Genomic DNA, 8,776 nt, shown 5'->3' with positions numbered 1-8,776 from the left:
TCCGGCATCTTGTTTGACCGAAAAATGAGATTAAAAAACTTAGTTAACCATACTATTGCTCTATCTCCTAGGCATCTCCACACCTCAATGGGAATACCATCAGAGCCCATCGCTTTACCTCCCTTCATCCTCTTCAAAGCCTCCCCGATCTCTACCTCCTGAATTCTCCTCACAAAACGTCTGTTGGTATCGTCAAAAGAGTCATCTAACTCATGGATAGGGCTCTCACTCTCCCCATTAAACAACTTGTCGAAGTACTCTATCCATCTAACCATGATCTCCTCATCTTTCACTAGCAGTCGATCTATCCTATTCTTAATGCATTTGATTTGGTTGATGTCCCTTGTCTTCCGCTCACGGATCCTAGCCATCCTATAAATGTCCTTCTCCCCTTCTTTCGTGCCTAGCCGCTGATACAAGTCATCATACACCTTACCCTTTGCTACACTCACAGCTCGCTTTGCAACCCTCTTCGCTAATTTATAGCCCTCGATGTTGGCTGCACTCTTGTCAAGGTGGAGGCGCTTGAAACACTCCTTCTTCTCCTTAATAGCCCTTTGCACCTCGTCGTTCCACCACCAGGTGTCTTTTCCCTCCTGTTTGCCTCCCCTACTCACGCCAAACACCTCTGAGGCCACCTTCCGAACACATGTTGCCATCTTTAGCCACAGTCATCTGCGTCTTCTCCTTCTTCCCAAGGCCCCTCACCTAGCATCCTTTCCTTAAACGCTTGTGCCGCTTCTCCTCTAAGCTTCCACCACTTTGTTCTCGCAATCTTGGCACATTTGTCCCGGTGAACACGCACCCGAAGATGAAAATCCGCCACCACAAGCTTGTGTTGAAGGACAACACACTCCCCAGGTATCACCTTACAATCTAAGCAATCACGTCTATCCTCCCTCCTAACAAGGATAAAGTCGATCTGGCTCGAGTGTTGTACAGGGAGGTGCCTTTCATAATGATGCATTTCATAATGATCCTAGCAAGGAGGTGCCTTTCATAATGATGGTAAAAAGTTAAATATCCCAAGTACTTTCGAACTAGCCTTCCATTCCACTCTTTATTCAGAAAAGAACTTTTTATTGCACCAACAGTACAAAAGGCAGTACTTATGCTTAGACTTGTAAATAAAGGAGCATTATTTTACTTCTGATAACATTTGTGACAAAAAGGAACAATAGTTTTATTACATGCATTACGAGCACTCGAGTAGTAACTAGTAAGTAGTTTTGATTACACTTTTAATCCAAAGGAGCTGTTCTTATTTCATCTGAACTTAAAAAGATATTGCACCTACAAATTTCAATTCTGGCCGGCCTCTCTGATTCAGTGGCTGCCAAAGAAAGCAACCACTTGATCCCTCAGCCAAAGACATGGGATGCAGTAGAATTTTCCACCGGTTCATTTCCTTCAAACATACGGATGCACTAGAATTGCCCCCTCGGCAAGGGCGCATGAAGGAAAACCATGGTGAGTGCCCGCCATGACCGAGGGGTCCTCCAAAAATGGTTTCACTGTGAAGTCAAAACGGTGAAGTAAAAAAAGTAGCTTCATCCATATTCTAGTTTACAATTCAGCTTAACGCTATAGTGCTTTGATTTGCGCGAAATAGTTGAGGCTGAAACCGATAAAAGCCCTTCTAAGGGCAAGTACAACATTGCAGACAGCTGCTGTCCCTTTGGCACAAACAGACAGATTGTACAATGAGTTGTCTGTTTGGATTTCTACAAGGTGTATAATTCATCCTTTGACATAGAAATCATGGTGATCTAGTGCATACTTGATCCTCGTAGCTATTTTTGTTGCATACATGAGAGAATACACAATACATTGAAATAATTCGCATGACTCTTAAAACAAGCATGTGTAATACTTGAGAACAACAAGAAGATAATACCTGGTTCACATGACAGCAATAAGAAATAGTTGACAGTTCACACTTAACAGCAACAAGAAATAATACTTGACAGTTCACACTTGACAGCAACAAGAAACAGATCAGCCTCCATGGTCATGTCTCTACAAGGACAGATTTTATAACCTGAAAATGACATGAATTGCAGAACTGATCATGTTTCAGAAGATGACATATCAGCAGTGCTACTTATTTTTATGAAACTAACCTTAATTGTTAGCAAATAATTTCTTTTTCAAACACCTCATAGTATTTGCATGATCTAACTTTTCTTCAATGGACATCAAAGAAACATCCATTAACAGAAGGCGGTTGTATATGTCAAATATTCTAGTCTCTAATTCATATTTTTTGCCTCCCTTTATTTCTCTGCCACCTCTTTTTGTTCCTTTGCTGCAAGATGGGCAAGCTTTGCTTGTTCGATCTTCTCAAATGATAAATTTTGCTGCACTTCCAATACTTTCAGCCTGTTTGCATGCTCTTCACACTGTATTTTACCAAAGTTATCCAACTCCTCAAGATTAATATGGTCCACCTCCTTACTTTTGGCATATTTTAGCTTTTTAGCAGCTTTTTGCTCCATTGGCCTTGGTTGTTTGTCAAGTTGATCTTCATCTATATGGCTACTATCATCTCCTTCCTTCTCCCTGCCTTGTTGCACTTCCAATACTTTCAACCTATTTGCATGCTCTTCACACTGTATTTTACCAAAGTTATCCAACTCCTCAAGATCAATATGGTCCACCTCCTTACTTTTGGCATATTTTAACTTTTTAGCAGATTTTTGCTCCATTGGCCTTGGTTGTTTGTCACGTTGATCTTCATCTATATGGCTACTATCATCTCCTTCCTTCTCCCTGCCTTGCTGCACTTCCAATACTTTCAGCCTGTTTGCATGCTCTTCACACTGTATTTTACCAAAGTTATCCAACTCCTCAAGATCAATATGGTCCACCTCCTTACTTTTGGCATATTTTAGCTTTTTAGCAGCTTTTTGCTCCATTGGCCTTGGTTGTTTGTCAAGTTGATCTTCATCTATATGGCTACTATCATCTCCTTCCTACTCCCTGCCTGAACTCTTTCTTTTTCTTGCTGCTTTGAGCCTATTGTTGTATGTAATCCACTTTGCTTCAATTTTAACAGTGTTCCATACTTCCATCAACACAAAACAATCTAGATTGAGTTTCTCATTGTCTTTTATATAAGTACATGGGCCTTCTCAATCCACATTTGATCGCCTTCAACCAAGCATTATGGAAAAGGTCAGTCCACTTATTTACATTATGGAAACGATCCTTGATTTGCTTGGCATTTCTGCGCCTATAACTTTGGTGTAGTCTCATTGTACATAGCCTCAACATCAGTCCAATATTGGTCATTCTTCCTATCAGCACCAATGGTACCGATGGTTGAGTCTGCTGAATTGAGCAGCCAAGAGCTCATCTGTAAATGTAATCAGTATATATTATCTTCCTGCTAGTATGGTAAGTAAAAAACTTCAAACACCATAAATTCCAATGTGACTCACCATCCTGACATCTTCATCTTGAGTCCAGAAGATTCGCTTCTCAGTCCTAGGTGCCTTATCACCACTGTCAACATTAACATATGTATTGTCCCTTGATGAATTAGGAAAGTCAAGAATTCTTCTTCTGACTGAAAATCTTGCAAACTCTGTGGCGGCTTGAATGGGGCAAACGGAGAAGGTTCTCCAACAAAATTAAACTGTTGAAACAAGTTAGGCTGAATAAAGTTTGTGAAGCCTCCAGGAGGTGTTGCATTTTTTCCCTGCAATTAGTAAGCAATATTAGGATGGATGGATCAACTGACTCGTGTTTTAAAATACACTACCTGCTTACTCTAGAGGCTCCAGAGGGTACTCATTAGCCATATCCTTTGTTTTGACACACTACAGCAAGAGGGTACTCATTAGCCATAACCTTGTTTTAACACACTACAACAGTCATGAATATTCTTGTTTCATTAGACATAGCCATATCTTGTTTCGTTAGACATGTATGGTTAGATATAGGGAAAATTGGCTGCCGGACACCATTCAATTGTGGCTTTTGCCACAGGACATTAAGAAAGAAGGGTTTTGCCAAAACACACTGCTCAAACATGTCAATTTGCTGTTGGACATTATAGCTGTTATAATAACATATTTCACTCAAACAGGTAAGAAAACAACATTTCTGGACAAGAATACCCTTGCCCCTTCAAATAAACATTTGAACACCATAACAGGAGAATATTTGAACAACATAACAGGGCAATATGATAGAGCAATTCAACAGCATTTTATCTTAGAATAATATGACAAGTTAATGGAAGTAGCAGGTCCAACAAAATATCATGCTCCAGTCATATTAGGCTATCTAGTACAGTACCAGATCCAAACATTACAAGGCCACATATTACAAGGTCATGCTTTGAACAGCAACACTACATGAACATATCACTACATAGCTTATGTTTTCTTGAATCTGACAACCTTCAGCTTTTTGGCTTTTCCTTGTCGTTGATAGGAACTGGAGATAAAGCAAGACATTGAACAGGCTCTATAGTGTCTTCAAGTCCAAGTATCCTCTTACGGCTGTAAATGTAAATAGAGTTGTGTGAAATAAATATAGATAAAAAGCATAAAGGTATAGAGAATGAAGCTGCAGTACCTTCTTGTGACAGGGCTTGGTGTAGAAACTAGTGTCATGGCTCTAGTTGGTGTAGATAAGTCATATTCCAGCATTTTTCTTGACATACTACATATAGGTAGAAATCATGTAAAACTGTAGCTATGATAGTAATACCAACGATCAGGAAAATGCAATACCTCCTTGTCACTGGACTTGGTGTAGAAACAGTGGAGATTGCTCTAGATGGTGTAGCACTGTGAAATGTGTGTGTGTGTGTGTGTGTGTGTGTGTGTGTGTGTGTGTGTGTGTGTGTGTGTGTGTGTGTGTGTGTGTGTGTGTGTGTGTGTGTGTGTGTGTGTGTGTGTGTGTGTGTGTGTGTGTGTGTGTGTGTGTGTGTGTATATATATGAGATATGTGCAAGCTAAGTCAAACACCATAAAGTTTGAGTGAAAAAATCTTACAATGGGTCAGAAAATGATGGTTGTTGTTGTGTTGGTTCAGCAGTACTAGATGGCACTACTGTGACATTTTTTTTGCCTCTCTTTCTCTTTGGTTTTGGAGGGGCAGGCGGTGGTGCATCAGATTCATAAACATACTCGTTACATGTTTTTTCCATGTGTCCAAGCTGCTTGCACCTTTTGCATCTTGTGGGCATCTGAGATCTCGGTGCTTCCCTGCAACACACAAGGCATGTTTTGCTTCCGCCCAATTTCATGCACAGAATCTGAATCATCCTTTTTCATAACACAGACTTGCAATGAAAGCCTTCTTATCTCCCAATACATGTCAATTGCATCAATTAATTTCTGGTCAGAACTAATCTCCTCATAGCTACGATTTATTTTGTCCCAATATTTCTGTAGCAATATCAACTACCAAATCTTTCCAATTGGTGCGATCCCTATCTAAAACCTTTGGAATATTACAGGCATCACAATAAACACGGTTGCCATCATTAGTCAATTTCACATAAGCACCGACACGCACAGCAAGCCTGTAGGACGAATTGGGATCCATCCTATACACAAATATTGACACAAATTGAAGCAGAATCAACACATGTTATGGTCTACTGCGCAAAATCGAGGTCAAAGTTAAAACTAACCCTAGGGGAAATTGGAAGAAGACTTACCCATCGGGAACCCATGAAAGATCGGTCTGATCCTGCGGGAAAATCTCGCTGAGAAATCGTGGGACCTCCATCTTCTACCGACTGCCGCTGGAGGGGCCGCGCTGTGGCTCTGGTTGTCCAAGGTCGCGCCCTAGGAGGCGCTTCCCCCGGGTGCCGTCGCCCATCGGGCACGACCCCGCGCCGCGAGTGGGGTGGGTAGGGGGAGGAGAGCCGCCGGAGGGGCTGCGCACCGGCATCGAGGGCGGCGTAGCCTGGGATGCAGCGGCGTGCTACCACCGCCGCTTGTATCGCCGGTGCAGCCAGCCACCGAGAAAGCAAGAAGCGATTGAGTTGGGAGGGGAACGATGCGTGCGTCTCGATCTGAAAAGGCAACAGGGGTAAAACTATCATTTCATGTGCCTTTACAATTTAATTGAGTAAAATATAGAGTCCGGTGTCTAGCAGCAAAAGGCGCGTTTGAGGAGTGTGTCCAGGCCAAACTGTTTTTTCTTAGTGGGCTGCAGCAAAAGCTCCCATCGAACGGTGTCCACGGGCTAATTTTGCCTTAGATATACATAAAACACATGGGTAGATCCACATGAACTTCATAAAACTTGAAATAATTCATGATAACAATTACCAACAATATTAATTGAGACAGAGTAATATTACTGAATCCATCGAGGAAAAAAATCGTGCTCAACCATTACTGCCAAATCATGGTTCTACACTCGTGTACACAGCTTCATATCAACAACATAAACATTGAGCAAAACTGAGAGAGAGTACCATGTTGCAGGATCTGAAGATTGAGAATTCCATGGTTGAGCGACGGGGCTTTGTCCGGTGCTGCCGTTGAAGAAGCAGTCGGTGAAGGACCCTGGTGGAGTAGCCTCGCCATATCCCGAACTCCTCTGCTCTGCCACACGTGCCACCCAGCCCAAACTACTCTGCTCCGGCACAAGCGGCACCCGAGCTCTTCCCTGGACCTTCCGCATCGGCACCGCCGCATCCTTCTACGATTGCGCCGCAGCTGTCTTGTGCATCCGAACCTCATCCACCTACAGTAACTCTTGCGTTGCCGCCGCCTCCTCCTCTCGTTCCTACCGCGACATGGTGGCCGGAACAGGAGCTAGGGTTGGATGGGGGACGGAGGGAGTATTTCAGGGAGAGCGCGGAAGAGATTTCCAGGGATGAGGAAGGTGCGAACCTTGGGCGTGAAATGGATCCCCCCCCCCCCCTCCCCCCAGCGTAACGGATTTTTGCCTTCTGTCGGCTCCCCGCATCGCGCTGCACAACGGGCGGGTTCGTCGTCGATTCGTCTAGGAGCACGAGAACAAGTCATAGACGGATGTAGCGATGGGTGGGCGGTAACTGCTGCTCCTTGGGGGGGGGGGGGGTTGCCAAAAATCGTTGCATGTTTACCTTTCTCAACAGCGTGTTGTACGTGCCCTAAACGGGGCCTATGCTGTGAACAATGTTGGCACCTCCATCCTCTCCGGCCTAGAAGATATGGGTGGAGTCGCCGTGCTCCGACAGCCACGGACAGCACGTGACAGCCGGAAGATTGTCTGCCGTAGGCACCCAACCTGCTGCTTTTTAACTTTGAGCTACCGATGGACACTGTTTCTTTGGGACTGAATTTAGCCAATAACTCATCTTTTGGTTCACTGCATTCACAACCCAAGACCTCCATCTCACATTTCGATCACTCGAATCATAAAACTAAAAATGGATCCATTTCAGTGGATGTTTCTTTCAAACTCTTGCCACATTTCGCGTACTGAAAATACAGAAAAATTTAAGGGTATGGCACTGACATCCGTTCATTCCAACCCTTACTAGAGCTTCTGATTGCAACAGCTCTTACAAAAATCAGTAGAGTGCTTCGACTTATACACTTTAAGTAAAGGAACAGCTTTTATTACAGCGGCCGTACGATTACGACGTTTAGCTACATCGCAACACAAAAGTTGAGTATTGAGAAATTGCAATACGCACCGGCCGCAAGCCCGCAATGATTCATTCAGTCTTGGCCAAGGAAGGCGACCAACCTGTCCATCAGTGCCAAGGACTCCTCGCACTCCGGCTTGTGGAGGAAGAACACATGCTCCTCGCCGACGGATTCCAACCACTCCACCGAACCGCACCAACCGCTCTCCTTCACCGCCTGGTAGTACGCCGCGGCCCTTGCCCGCGCGTGGCAATCTCCCTCGGCCGAGCAAACAAGAAGCTTCCGGCATGCCAGGTTCTGCAAGCTCGGCGCTCCGTCGGCCATGGGGTTCAACCTCGGATCGTCCAGACCTTCCGTGCTCCGCGGACTAATAAGCAGCCAGAGCTTCTCCGCCATCTCCCTCGTCTCTCTCGACTCGCCGTCGATCGGCGGCGCCTGACGCGGCCCCGCTGAGCGCTGCCCACGAGTCGTCGTAGGCCGCTGGAAGCGGGTGCTCCGGGGCGAGACGGTAGTTGACCGACGCCGCTAGGACACCGGCCTTGGAGGCAACGGAGTTGTCAGTTGAGGTACCTGTGGTACGCCGGAGAGACGGCCGAGTCGACCACGAAGCCGCCGCCGTGGAAGTACACGAGGATGGGCACCTTCTTATGCTCGGCGGTGAGGAGGTGGTCGGGGATGTAGAGGCGGGCAAAGACGCCGGTGGCGCCGTCGACGACGACGTCCTTGGAGGAGACCCTGGTGACGGCATCAAAGCCCGGCAGGGTGGTCTCCGTCCCGTAGAAGCGCTCGACACGGCCGTCGTGATGAACGCGGAGGAGCGGTGAATCGAATACCAATTTTGTCGATGGATCCATGGCTAGCTAGCTGGAGCCTGGAGCAGGGGAAAGGACTGTGTTTAGGAATTAGAATGAAGTGTCGAACCCTTGAGCTGATGCATGAGTGATGATTGGATTCGTTCCTTTCGCCATCGAGTCATCGACATTATACTTACCCTGCGTTCCAGAACGCCGCCTCCGACCCTTTGAAAACCAAATGGTACTTGTGGAGAAGAAGAAGAAGAAGAAGAAGAAGAAGAAGATGATGATGATTGGATTCGTTCCTTTCGCCATCGAGTCATCGACATTATACTTACCCTGCGTTCCAGAACGCCGCCTCCGACCCTT

General features: G+C 45.4%; 2 long non-coding RNA genes and 1 pseudogene across 2 annotated transcripts; all 3 read right to left on the bottom strand.

Moving 5' to 3' along the window:
• Nucleotides 1–2,651: 2,651 nt before the first annotated feature.
• On the bottom strand, nt 2,652–6,527 carry LOC120660906. Its single transcript, XR_005669761.1, has 3 exons — nt 6,449–6,527; nt 3,444–3,703; nt 2,652–3,358 (listed from the first exon to the last, which is right to left on the bottom strand). It is a non-coding gene; the product is annotated as an uncharacterized LOC120660906 (long non-coding RNA).
• On the bottom strand, nt 4,458–5,035 carry LOC120660907. The gene is made up of 4 exons (XR_005669762.1): nt 5,010–5,035; nt 4,746–4,802; nt 4,588–4,674; nt 4,458–4,511 (listed from the first exon to the last, which is right to left on the bottom strand). It is a non-coding gene; the product is annotated as an uncharacterized LOC120660907 (long non-coding RNA).
• An 852-nt stretch (nt 6,528–7,379) lies between the features above and the next one.
• On the bottom strand, nt 7,380–8,680 carry LOC120660905 (annotated as a pseudogene).
• Between the last annotated feature and the right edge of the window lie 96 nt (nt 8,681–8,776).

The sequence above is a fragment of the Panicum virgatum genome, chromosome 2N (assembly GCF_016808335.1).
Source record: "Panicum virgatum strain AP13 chromosome 2N, P.virgatum_v5, whole genome shotgun sequence".
In the NCBI taxonomy this organism is placed as follows: domain Eukaryota; kingdom Viridiplantae; phylum Streptophyta; class Magnoliopsida; order Poales; family Poaceae; genus Panicum; species Panicum virgatum.
The sequence above is the reverse complement of the archived record's forward strand: the minus strand, read 5'-3'. Positions and strand labels throughout refer to the sequence as shown.